The sequence below is a fragment of the Micromys minutus genome (genome assembly GCF_963924665.1).
Source record: "Micromys minutus genome assembly, chromosome: 7".
Classification (NCBI taxonomy): Eukaryota; Metazoa; Chordata; class Mammalia; order Rodentia; family Muridae; genus Micromys; species Micromys minutus.
Window position 1 is genome coordinate 6,191,847 of NC_137976.1, and position 12,062 is coordinate 6,203,908.

A 12,062-nucleotide genomic window follows, 5' to 3' on the forward strand; every position below is an offset into this window, starting at 1 on the left:
ACTGTAGGAAGGCCGTAACCCTGATCTTCCTCCAAGTGTGTACAGGTGAAGCCTACCCATCATGGGCTTCTGAAGAAGGCTGCAGGTTGAAGGTAGAAGGAAAACACATAGTGGAAAATATACTCCAGGAGGTCTGGGCCAGGCACCAAGGGTAACCCCCCTCCCTCCAGGATCTCACCAGCCAGTGTGCCAACGTGCCTCAGCAACACAGGGCAGAGTGCTGAGACCTCACACAGTGTTCAACACTGTTGGAACACCTAGAGGCTGTTTGTAGCCCCTGGATATGGGGGAATAAGCAAGGGATGTTCTAGACCATTTAGTGTGGTAAGCTTTGATGTCCCAGCCACATTAAACTACCTGTAGGGACCTGTGATTATGGACTTCGGGGATGGGTCAGAACAATGGGCAGCCAATCAGAGAATTGGACTAGGGCAACTGGTAAGGTCCTGAGGCCCAATCACCCCGGTACCCTGATGCTAAGGCCAAGCTGAGTCCCCTGAAAGCAGCTCTGCAGACAGCCCTTACCAGCACCAACCTCAGTCCCTAATTGCTGCTTCCTCTTCCAAGCCTTCCTGGTGGTCTCCCTTCTTGGTACTTTCGAGTCTCAAACACTGTTCCCATCAACAGAAAAGGAGACATGGGTGCCAAGTACATTCCAGGAAGTCTCTGACCCCAAGTTAGTACCCCGTTCCAGTCACTGGACTCAGAGAGTCACCGAGTGCACAGGAAACCCAGTAACATGTTGGATGGCCCAGGGACACTCATTTCCAGGTCTGTTCCCTGCTCCTGATAGGTCAGGTCACTCCTGCAGGGAAGCCGTGGCACCTTCAGGGAACAAGAGGCTGCCAGAAAAATAATATGATATCCTTGGAGTCTAGTAACTGGTGCCAAATATTTTTTGCTATGTATATGGTTTTTGTTAAATCAGTAAAGCCAGTGCCAACAAAGACACATTTGCCATAAAAAGAGAAAGGGAAACAAAATGTTCAAAATGCACATATTTGGAGCCTAAGAGACGGCTCAGCGGTTTAGAGTGATTACTGCTCTTGCAGAGAAGCAGACTTAGGATCCCAGAACCCATGTCAGGCAGCTCACAATGGCCTGTAACCACGGCTCCAGGGGATCCCACACCCCCTTCTAGCCCCTACAAGTCTGTTTCATTTCTTGTGATGTGGAGCCCAGACTCTGCTTTTCACAGTCAGGAATCAGAACCATCTTGTCTTCTTCAGGATTCCAACAGTTTCCCCAGGTTGTAATTTGTAGATGGAAAGAAATAACTACAGCATCCTACTGTCAGTGGAGATGGGGCTCAGTCCCACCAACTGCCACAAAGCAGAATAAGGTCTGGGCAACACTGGAGCCCTGGAACCTTTGCTCAGACTCCAGGACCCCATCCACTGCCCGCAGCCTACCCCAGAACTGCAGAGAAGGCATCTGTACAGCAAAAGTGACTACGGCACACTTTGAACACAAAGTTGTTTACCTGGCTAGCTGGTAGTCCGAGGTTAGATTGTACCTCCGTGTATATATATAGTAGTAGTATATGTATGTATATATGTATATAAAATCACGAAATACCAACCCTCACTGCCATACCTCATGGGACTGAACACCTCATGTCTCTTTCTGCCAAAATTCATAATTTAAAACCCAATGTGATCCTATTAGAAAGTGTGGCCTTTGTGGGGTGCTATGCCTAGGATGTAAATGATGCACCCCAAAGGTTATGCACTGGGGACTTATCTTGGGTGGCTGGATTGTGACAGCAGTAAGTACATTGATGGACTTAGGCCACAGGTGAATTCAAAGCTGAAGGAGCTGCTAAGAGGTCACTGGGTCAAGGGTTGTTTTTCGGGGGGTGGGGAGGTAGAGGGTTGTGTTGAGGGTACGCTCTCTGTCCCAGCATCTCTTTTTAGTCTGTTCCTGTCTCCGATGAGATGAGCTCCTTTGTTCTCCCATGATCCCACTGTCACAACACAACATACACACACACACAGACAGACAGACACACACACACACACACACACACACACATGCATGTGCACACACATACACATCAGAACAAAAGCAATGGCCAGACACCTCTATAACCAAGGTAGACTTTAGTTTAAATTCTCTCCTGGGTACTTGTTACTAGGTTCTTAGGTATTTGTTACTAGGTATTTGACAGTGATTTTTTAAAAAGGCTAATATCAGAGGAAATGGGTTTCAGAGATGTTAGAAGGATTGGCCCTTATGGTGGGATTAATGCCTTTGAAAGGAAGGGAGGCACCAACTCTATTTACCTCATGAGGAGTCAACAAGGAGGTAGCTTGGCAGAGTTCAGTCATGCCAGAAGCCTGGGCATAAACATCCCACTTCTTCCTCACCAGGATACTGTGTTATGGTGGCCACGTTGACCCAGTGTCTTATTACAGACATTTCCAAGTTAGAATGACATGTTTAAAGTGGAGCCGGCTACAATATAGCTGATATCCTTGGAGAAAAGAGAGACTTGAACCCGGAGACAGACATGACAGAGTAGAGAGAAAGTGATACAGGAGGAAAGCTGTCTAGAAGCCAAAGGAATGCCCAAGGCCACCAGGAAGAAGCAGGAGAGTCTGACTCCAGCATCCGGGAAGAGCCAAGCCTACTGTTCGCTCTGGACTTCCAGCCTCCAGCATAAGCCAGCACAGTCCTCGGTACTGTTCTCCCGCTCTCTGCTTCTTGACAGACAAATAAGACAGAAGGCGCCAGTTCAAGAAAAAACTGAGCAGTATTGAGAAATAAGGGCAGTGGTTTTGATCCAATATGTTTAACTCTGATATTTTCAGTAAGGTTTTATAAGTTGTGTGAGAAGGAGTGTGTGTGGGGGGAGGGGGAAATGCCAGTCTGAATTCTGTTGGGTCAGGAGAGGGCAGAGCTGGAGTGGCTTGCCTCATTTGGGGGAGCACTGTGGATGGATAGGGAGCACTAGAGATGGATTGAGAGCACTAGGGATGCACGGGGAGTGCTATGGATGGATTGGGGAACATTGTGGATGGATGAAGAACATTGTAGATATATGGGGAGTACAATGGGTGGGGAGCACACATGGGGATGGATAGAGAAGCACTATGAATGGAAAAAGGAGTACCATTGATGGGAAAGGAATCATTATGGATGCTTAAGGGAGCACCATGGATGCCTAAGGGAGCACTATGGACAGGAGAGAACTAAGAATAGAAGAGCATTATACAATTTCATGTGGGATTTCCAGATATGCCTCTTTTGCTGAGGGATTTAAATCAAAGTGCATTTGGATATACTATTTTTAAAAAAGGTGTCCTATGAGACTTGTAGAAATCAAAAGCTTAGTTATGCAGGAACACGTGCTAGAGACAGGAACAGCATGTAGCTCCACGCCTTTGTGGAAAACATAGGAATGTCAGGATCAGAGTCCCAAACTTCACACAGAGCAAAACATTAGACAAGCGGGGCCCGTGCCGTGTGACAGGGAACATTTGGAGAAGAGACAGAGAGCAGGTGGCAAAGACAAGATGATGGTCACAGAAGTTTCAAGCAGGGTAAGCGATGGCTCAGCCACGGAGCACAAACAGGTCGCTCTGTCACTCGAAAACGTTGGCAAAGCCAATTTGCTGGAGCTGGCGCTGTGGGCACAGTGGCTGACATGGTGTGTGCAGAGGGAAGCAAACGTTGTGCAGCAGGGAAACATCTGTGAAAATTTGCCAAGGAATCGGATCATGAACTTCAACTATGAAGTCTTGGCATTTGTTCTGATTTTTCATGGGAGGTTTGGGGTGGCGGGGAGGCACACATGTTTTTGAGAAAAATAGTTACTGATTGTGGAACATGGTGTTCCTATTATAACCCTCAAGCAAAGCTTTGACCTGTCACAAGACTTTCAGGGGAGGGGGGCACATTTAAAATGAGAACGCTAACTTGTTCCCTCAACATCAAAGACACTGTTCTCTTCAGAAATGCTGAGTTGTTCAGGTTCCTTTAAGATCCTAAGTGGAAGGATAATGCTGGCCAGGTTTTCCCTTTGAGGAAAGATTTGTCTGGCAGCTTACTTTCTCTAAGAAAATTTTGATGAAAGAGATTTGTTTAATGTGTTTGATTACTGATCTGTTTCAGCAGATAAGAGTCTAAATGACTTTTGACTGTTAATCTATTTTTTAAATCCCCTCACAAAAGAATCGGATTTGCCACCATGGCTAACGGTCAAAAGAGCCTAATGAACTGGGATCCTTGGAGAAATTAGCTGAGTCTAGGGTAGAGCAAGGAGTTTTCTAGGTGATTCTGAGCCATCTGGCAGCGCCAGGAAGCAAGGAAGCATTCAACAGGCAAAAAGAAGGAATCAAGGCAAAGAGAGCCAGAGCCTGCCAAAAGGTTCAAAGCCAGCACTGGAACCAGAGCAACAAACTAGATAATACAGTATTAGATTATAACCCTGAGTATAAAATAAATACCCATGATTCCATGTGGATATACAGAACCATGCAAATATGTAATGAGGGAAAGGTGTCATGTGACCCATCTAAAAGTCCCCTCCTTAGGAAGTGGGCTCTGTCCTGGCCATTTTTACTTTAAGAGTGGACTAGACTTAGTGACTTAACAAGGCTGTGGAAAAGAATGTGGAAAGTGAGAGTTTCCAATGGAGAAAGATGCAAACTGTACTTTACATAAAGGAAGAGGGACCACACCCACACCAGTGGCTTCTGATACAGCTTGGTAGGGGATGCTGGGAGGGATGCTTCATCTCTGTTGCTCTTTGTAAACTCTGTCTGATCCTGATGAAGACACTCTCAGGTGAAGGACATGAGACAGGACCCCAGCTCATTCCCCTCGAGACTCCTGAGTTCATGAAAACAGTGCAGGGACAGGCCGTGTCAGACAACAGTGTGTGGAAAACACAGCAGCTAACTGAAATGGAGGAAGAAGGGTCTGGAGTGGCATTCACACCACAGGCCTCAATGCCAGCATCTTGGTTTGAACCAAGGTACAAGGGTTGCTCAAGACATAAAGACAGTGAGGAGACAGAGATGAGAAGCGTTAAAGAATTCTTCGTATTATCTTTGTGACTTTAGTGTTCCATCATTGTTACACATGTTTGAGGCAGTCAACTTATAAATGACAAAGGTTTATTTTGGCTCACGGTCTGGGTGGTTTCAGTCTATGACCAGCTGGCCCTATTGTTTTGAGACTGTGGTGGCAGGTCACATTGTGTGTGTGTGTGTGTGTGTGTGCATGTGACAACAAACTGGTATTATTATGGCCAGGAAGTGAAGGAAAATGAAGAAGCTCAGACTCACAGTCTTCTTTAAAAGCCATCCTTGGGTTCTGCTTCTAATGGGTTCCACCACTTCCCAATAGTCACAGACCAAACACCAAGCCTTCAGCACATGGGATACTGAAGATCTCAGCTAGAAAAGATTCCGGGACAAAATGAAATTCCACAAAAACATTCTGAAAAATGCTGGTAAGGGCATGCTAACATAAGGTGCTCGGTGTCCCAAGAAGATGCACTCAATTTGATTTTCTTTCATTTTCTTTTCTTTCTTCTTTTTCTGTGTTTGTTTTTTTTTTTTTTTTTTTAAGTTGTTTTGATGTGAACTGTGCCTCTAAGAAAGGAGAAAGCTTGCATCCAAGTCCCTAACACAGATCAAGACTGGGCACTCAGACCTGACAACTTTACAATAACACAACCTCACAGTCGAGGTACAACTGCATGTATTTCTGGAGTGCTTACCCTGTGCCTGCTTGACTTGTATATTGTATTTAATCTTTACACTTAGGCTGTCACCTTCAGTCGCTATGTTTGATAAATTTTCAGTTTGATGTGCCATCCCTGCACCATAATGTGAAGAATAGGAAGAAAGCGGGTATCATATACCCCCATCTTGAGTTTGTACAATGGTTCTTGTTAGTCCTTCACCACTGGGGCATTCAAGCTAGTGAAGGAGGCAGAAATGGTGGGAATTGTGTATGAACTGGATGTGGGTGGCATGGGTGATGAGGGGAGGTATAGTCTAGACTAATGCTAGGGTGGGATGCAGGCAAGATGGAATTTCTCATACCCTTCACTGTAAGAGGGAACACAGAAGATGCTGGACCAGGCTGGGAGGTGAGATCACTAGTTTGGGTCATACTGAATTGAGTGTCGACTGTCCCTGGGATTTAATTAACACAGCTGACAGTGCAGAGTATACTCTGTTCTAGAGATAAGAGTTTGAGAGTCAGAAGTATACTGCTGATCCGTGTGCTTTGGAGTGGGAGAATATGACAAATTATATCAAGATTTCATAAGCCTTCCACACAGCACTCCTATAATTAGGTGCCTCTGGGCTTCCCAACTGTCTCTTTGGTTTGTTTTAAAAAGTCTGTGCTGGAGGTCAGACCATCAGCCTGGCCCCATGGTCTACTTCCCTTGGAGAGAACCTTCCTATCTGTTTAGTTAAATGTGGGTCTCTCTCCTATATGTAAAAACCTCACAGTCTCTACCCCAAAGGTTACCTCTTAACTGTCACCTCCCACCATGCCTAAGGTCCCATGCAAGCTTCAAACTCAGGAAACCTTTGCGTCATAGTGACAGTAGAAAGGCCCTTAACCAATAAAATCAGTTGGGTAGTATCCGAGTCCCTCGGGAAGTAACCTTATCTGCAATAGTGTTGTTGCAGGAACAGTTGAGGGTATGCTGAAGCAGGGTAGGCCCTAATCCAGTTACTGATACCCTTAGGAAGGCTGTGTAAAGACTCACACACTTAGAGAGATGTCCTGTGAAGTTAGAGGTAGAGAATGAACCAAACAAACCCAAGGTTACTGGAAGCAACAGAAGCAGAGGAGGAGGGGAGAACACTGCCCTAGGGGCTCAGAGCATGGCCTCGGTGGGACCTCAGTTTCATTCTCCATAGATTTGGAGACGAACATGTTTTCTCTTTGAACCATAGAGTTGGTGGTAATTTTCTATAGCAGATCCAGGAAGTTGGTACATCCAGAGAAACTTAGGCGGAAAGCTATCTGACCCCCTGTGACAAATGCAGACTAGCCAAAGAGACAGTGGTTATGTTCTAGATAACAATAGAATTCGGACTCTCAGCTTCTAAGGTAAATAACCCATGAAGCTATACTCTACAGCAATGAGTCCGAATGGTCAGTTTGTTCAATGACTATAGAGTTCCCTAAGTGCTAATTCCGAGTACCTAAGTATTAACCCTAATATATAACTCCAAACCATTCAGAAAGAAGCCAGATAAGCTCCTCAAACTAGTTACAAACAGTGCCCTACATCTAGCATCTTGGTTGTTGCTATTATTATTGCTGTGACTAAACACCACAACCAAAAAAGCAAGAAAAAGGTTTATTTGAATTACAATTCTACACTGTAGTCTATCACTGTGGAAACCAGGACAGGAACTCAAGCAGGGCAGGAACCTGGAGGCAGGAGCTGATGCAGAGCCGTAGAGTGATGCTGCTAACTGGCTTGCTCAGCCTGTTTCTCCTGGAACCCAGAACCACATAGCCACACCCACAATGGGCTTGGCCTTTCCCCATCAATCACTAATCAAGAAAATGCCCCACATCTGGATCTGACAGAAGCACTTTTCTCAACTGAGGTTCCCTCCTTTCAAATAATTCTAGCCTGTGTCAAGTTAACACAAAACCAGCTACCACATCTAGATAGGCTACCTCCAGGTTCCTTGTGCCAACCAGAGAGCACGCAAAGCTTTTCTCTTTCCTCTCAACAGCTTCCCCCTTCCCCTTTGCCTGCCTATGAATCTGGCAAGTAGAAGTTAGCTTTAGTATCTGCCTACCTCACTTCAGCAGCTTTCAATAAGCACCCTGTCTCCTTGGGTGGGCTTCACTGACGTGCATCTTGTGTTTGTAAGTGACTGGCCAGCTAGAGAAGAGGGACATGATAAAACACTACACACACACACACACACACACACACACACACTTGTGTGGCTTGAACAACAAGCTAGAACCTACAGTTCTGGAGACTGAAGTCCAAGACCAAATTATTGTTGAGTGAGTCCTTAGGGGACTTAGCTTCAGGTTGCTGCCTTCACATCGTGTCTTTGAATTCCCGGTGTCTCTCTGAGTGCACACATTTCTTCTTTCTATTAGGACCACAGTGAGTCCAGACGATTGCTCACCCTATGGATAGACCTTGTCTTAATCATCCCTTTAAAGGTACAACCTCTAAATGCATTCACACCAATCCATGTAACCAGTGCTCATGAACTTTACGATGGTTAAACTTACTGTCAACCTGACTAACTTTAGAATTGCCTAGGGAACTGTAGATGCACATCTTTAGGTGTGTCTACACGAGCATTTCTGAGGAGGGTTAACTAAGCAAGAAAGACCTCCCGAGAATGAGGGTAGTATCACCTCTGGGCTGAGGACTCAAAGGGATAAGTGGGAAGGTAGGGGAAGGTGGGTGAGCCCGGACATTCTCTTCCCTCTACATGTCCCTATGCCAGGATGTGACCTTCTCTGTTGTCTTCCACTGTGCTCTCTCTGCCATGATGAGAACAGAACCAAAATCTTATCAACTCTTTAAAATTCTTTTTTTTTTTTTTTTTTTTTTTTTGGTCAGGTATTTGGCTAGAGTGATGTGAAATGCAGTAACTAATACATCACCCATCTGCCCATCTACCTATCCGTAAGCACGTGTCTGGACCTTGTACATAGGAGCAAGAATGAGTAAGGGGTTGTTCCAGGCTCTTTGTAATTTAATGACTCTCGTGCAGTGTATTCAGGGCTTCCTCACAAAGCTGAGAGAGCTCAGAGGAGGTAGGATGAATCCCACCTGCAGACCCTTCTCCTTCAAACCGTCCCGGAAACCAGCCTCCTATCACACTCTCCACTTTCTCTGAAGCCCAAAGTACTACAAAAGAGGAGTAGACTCCAGATGCCCTGCTCCCCAAAGCGCCCCCAGTGCCTTTCGATTCTAGAGTACTTCCCTGGGTTAGCGGTTTGAGAACTGGGCTCAGAGACAGATGCTGTTGCCTACGAACCAAGAGTTCTTTGGGGCATCATTTCTCCATCCTGGCCTTAAAGAGGAGTCCAGGGTTACTTCAGGTTACCATCATTTGCTGACATGTCTCAAAGCAGACAGGACGAAGAGGGTCGGACTGAGAACATTCACTCTGATTTTTCTTTTTTTGAATCTGAATATAGGACAAATTAAAGTTTGCTGAGAAATCAGCCGTGAGTTATAAAAAACTATAAAAACCTCCAAGAAGCTGGTTTGTGCTCATAATCTGTTTCCTGGTGACGCTTCACACTTCCAAGGATCGGAGCCCAGAGACAGGTGAGTTCCAAGGTCGCTGTGGTTGTCCGAGATGGCAAAAATGAGAGAGAATGGCTCATGTAATTGACGTGGGCTGTGGGTAGGGAGGCTATCTGGAACTCTGACTCAGACGACACAATTTGTGTTTCACTGGCAGGGATAGATGCTTGTCCAACCGGGGCCCCGCGTCATCCAGTTGTGACTAACAGTCATGACTAGTCAAGGACTATCATTCCCATTCACTCCATTTAGACTTTGAGTAAGCATCCCCTTTTGATGTGCAAATAAGAGCCCATATTTGGGGGTTCTTCGGAAAAAGAGAAGCAGGCTTGAGATGAAAAGCAGTTGGGTGACAGGGGCACTGACTCGCTCTTCATGGACAGAGATGGAGCTCAGTGTGGGGTGCTGGCATCACCCTGGCTCTCCCCGAGCTTTGCTGTACTCACGATAGCAAAGGACCCTGCACAGCTGTTGTGGTTTGCGTATGGCTTGGATGCGTGTCCCTGAATAATGCGTGTACTGAACTTTGATCCCCAGTGTGAGGGTCTGAACATCCTAAGGATGGAGCCCCGCCATTGAATAACACTGGCTCCATGGGAAAGGATGGGCAGACACAGCTGTTCCACATCTATGAACGGGTGCCAACCTGAGACCAGAACCCTGAGCTAAGTGAGCTCTTTCATTCTGCCTAAGGCACTCGGTGATAATCATGAAAAATAGACTAACACCAAAAGCAAAATAAGAAAGGATGATGAATCTTAAAGAGCTGGGGGTCCTAACCTCTGCTCCCCTTTAGGTTAAATCGTTTTCCAAACACTTAACAAGAGCTTACACAGACCCTGCCGAGAGCACAGAAAGTCCATTGGCTTCAGGAATGGAGCCTGTTCTCTCTCACCCCACGCTTGTGTGTGTGTGTGTGTGTGTGTCTATGTCTGTCTGTCTCTTTGTGTGTGTCTGTGTCGTCTATGTCTGTCTGTCTCAGTGTATGTCTGTGTTTATGTGTGTCTTTCTGTCTCTCTGTATGTGTGTATGTCTGTGTCTTTCTCTGTGTGTGACCTTCTCTCCCTCCTCTTTCTCTCTCTTTCCCTTTTTCTCTGGACCTGTCTCATGGGGCAACCTGTTAAACATACTTTTTGGAGTCTGACTGCAGAAGTCCTGGCTTGGCAAACTTCAGAGCTACATGAGCACGTACGTCATTGAGCCAGAAAACATGACATCTCAGTGTCCTTGTGAAGACAAACTCAGGGCCCAGCCAACCACATCCTGAGGGCTGAAGGCAGCCGTGGTCTGCTTTTGTACAGCCACCAAATAAAACAGATTTTCTATTTTAGATCCTTGTGAAGGGAAGACAACTATTCAATGGATATTTTTGTTCATTAGTTTGTGGTGGTGGTGGTTGTTGTTGTATAAAACCAAAGCAAAACAAAAGAAAAAAAAAATCTCTAAACTGAAAATATTGCCTGTGGTCCTTTGTAGAAAAAGTTGGCAGATCTCTGGTTAAGGGGGATTTTTTTTTTAATTTTTTTTAATTAGCTGAGCTCACAAGGAACACATGGAAAAGGTGGAAGTTTTACTCTGAAGCCAGAGAACTTTCTGGAAGTCATTTCACGGTCAGAGAAATGTTAAATGAGTACAGCACATGGGTAAAAATCCTAAGATTTGTAGAATATGTGAACACTAGTTTTTGGCTGTCTCTCCATGTTAGTCTGCAGGGCATCCATTTATAAACAAAATACAACACATCCTAGACTTGGTGGCTTCTATAACAGCCATCTATTGTCCCACCTTTCTGGTGTAAGGTCAGCTTCCTAGCCACTGCTGCTGTAGGCTGCTCTTTCCCTGTCCTCGAATGAACTTTGCTGTCTGGTGTCCCTGCTGAGATTAGATCAGGTCTCACCCCAGTGGCCTCATTTTAATTTGTCTCTAAAGGTGTCACATTCTGAAGTAATAGCATTAGGGCTTCAACGTATGAATTTTAAGAACACAAATCACCTTACTGTGTTCTTGGCAAATGAGATTAGAATTTACCAATGAGGTTCCTTACTTTAGGAAAATAAAACAACCCTCAGGCTGGACCGGTATCTCCTTTGGCAGACTGCTTGCCTTGCAAGCGTGAAGACCAGGGTTAAGTCCCCCGGAACCCATGTTGAAAACAACAGAAACAAACCACGAACCAACCAGGATGTGAAGGCACAGTCACGCAATCCTAGTGCTGGGGACGCGCAGACCGGAAGGTCCCAAGGCTCTCAAAGCAGCTACTAGGAAATGTTCCAGTTTAGTGAGCAATCCTGTCTCACAGTACAAGGTGCCCTCTGGCCGTGCACATGCACGCAGGTGCACCTAAACCCCTCAGGAAGAGCCGGCCTTACATTTGCAACCCTCTGCAATTTTAAAAAATATACATTCTCTTTCAGTAACCCACTGAGTCCAGTTTGTACTGTATTTCTGCACGTGGGACCATCCATTGGAGTGTGACCTACTAGGAACCCACACCCTTAAAGAAAACGAACTCTTTCTCCCCAAGAATCTACCGGTTGTCTACGTTCCTTGGGAAATTGTAGGCCCCTCCTACTCCACGCTGGCTTTCTGGCTTGAGCCCATGCAAGTGACCACAGCTGCCATAGCTTGTGAGTGCAGTGGCCCAGGCACGCTGAGAAAACAAGACCTTGTACCATTGTCTCCAACCTCTCTCTGGCTTCTACAACAATTCACCCATCTTCTCTGATGATCTTTAAGTGTGTTTCATTAAAATTTGTGTAGAAAAAAAAAATCTTTACTAAGA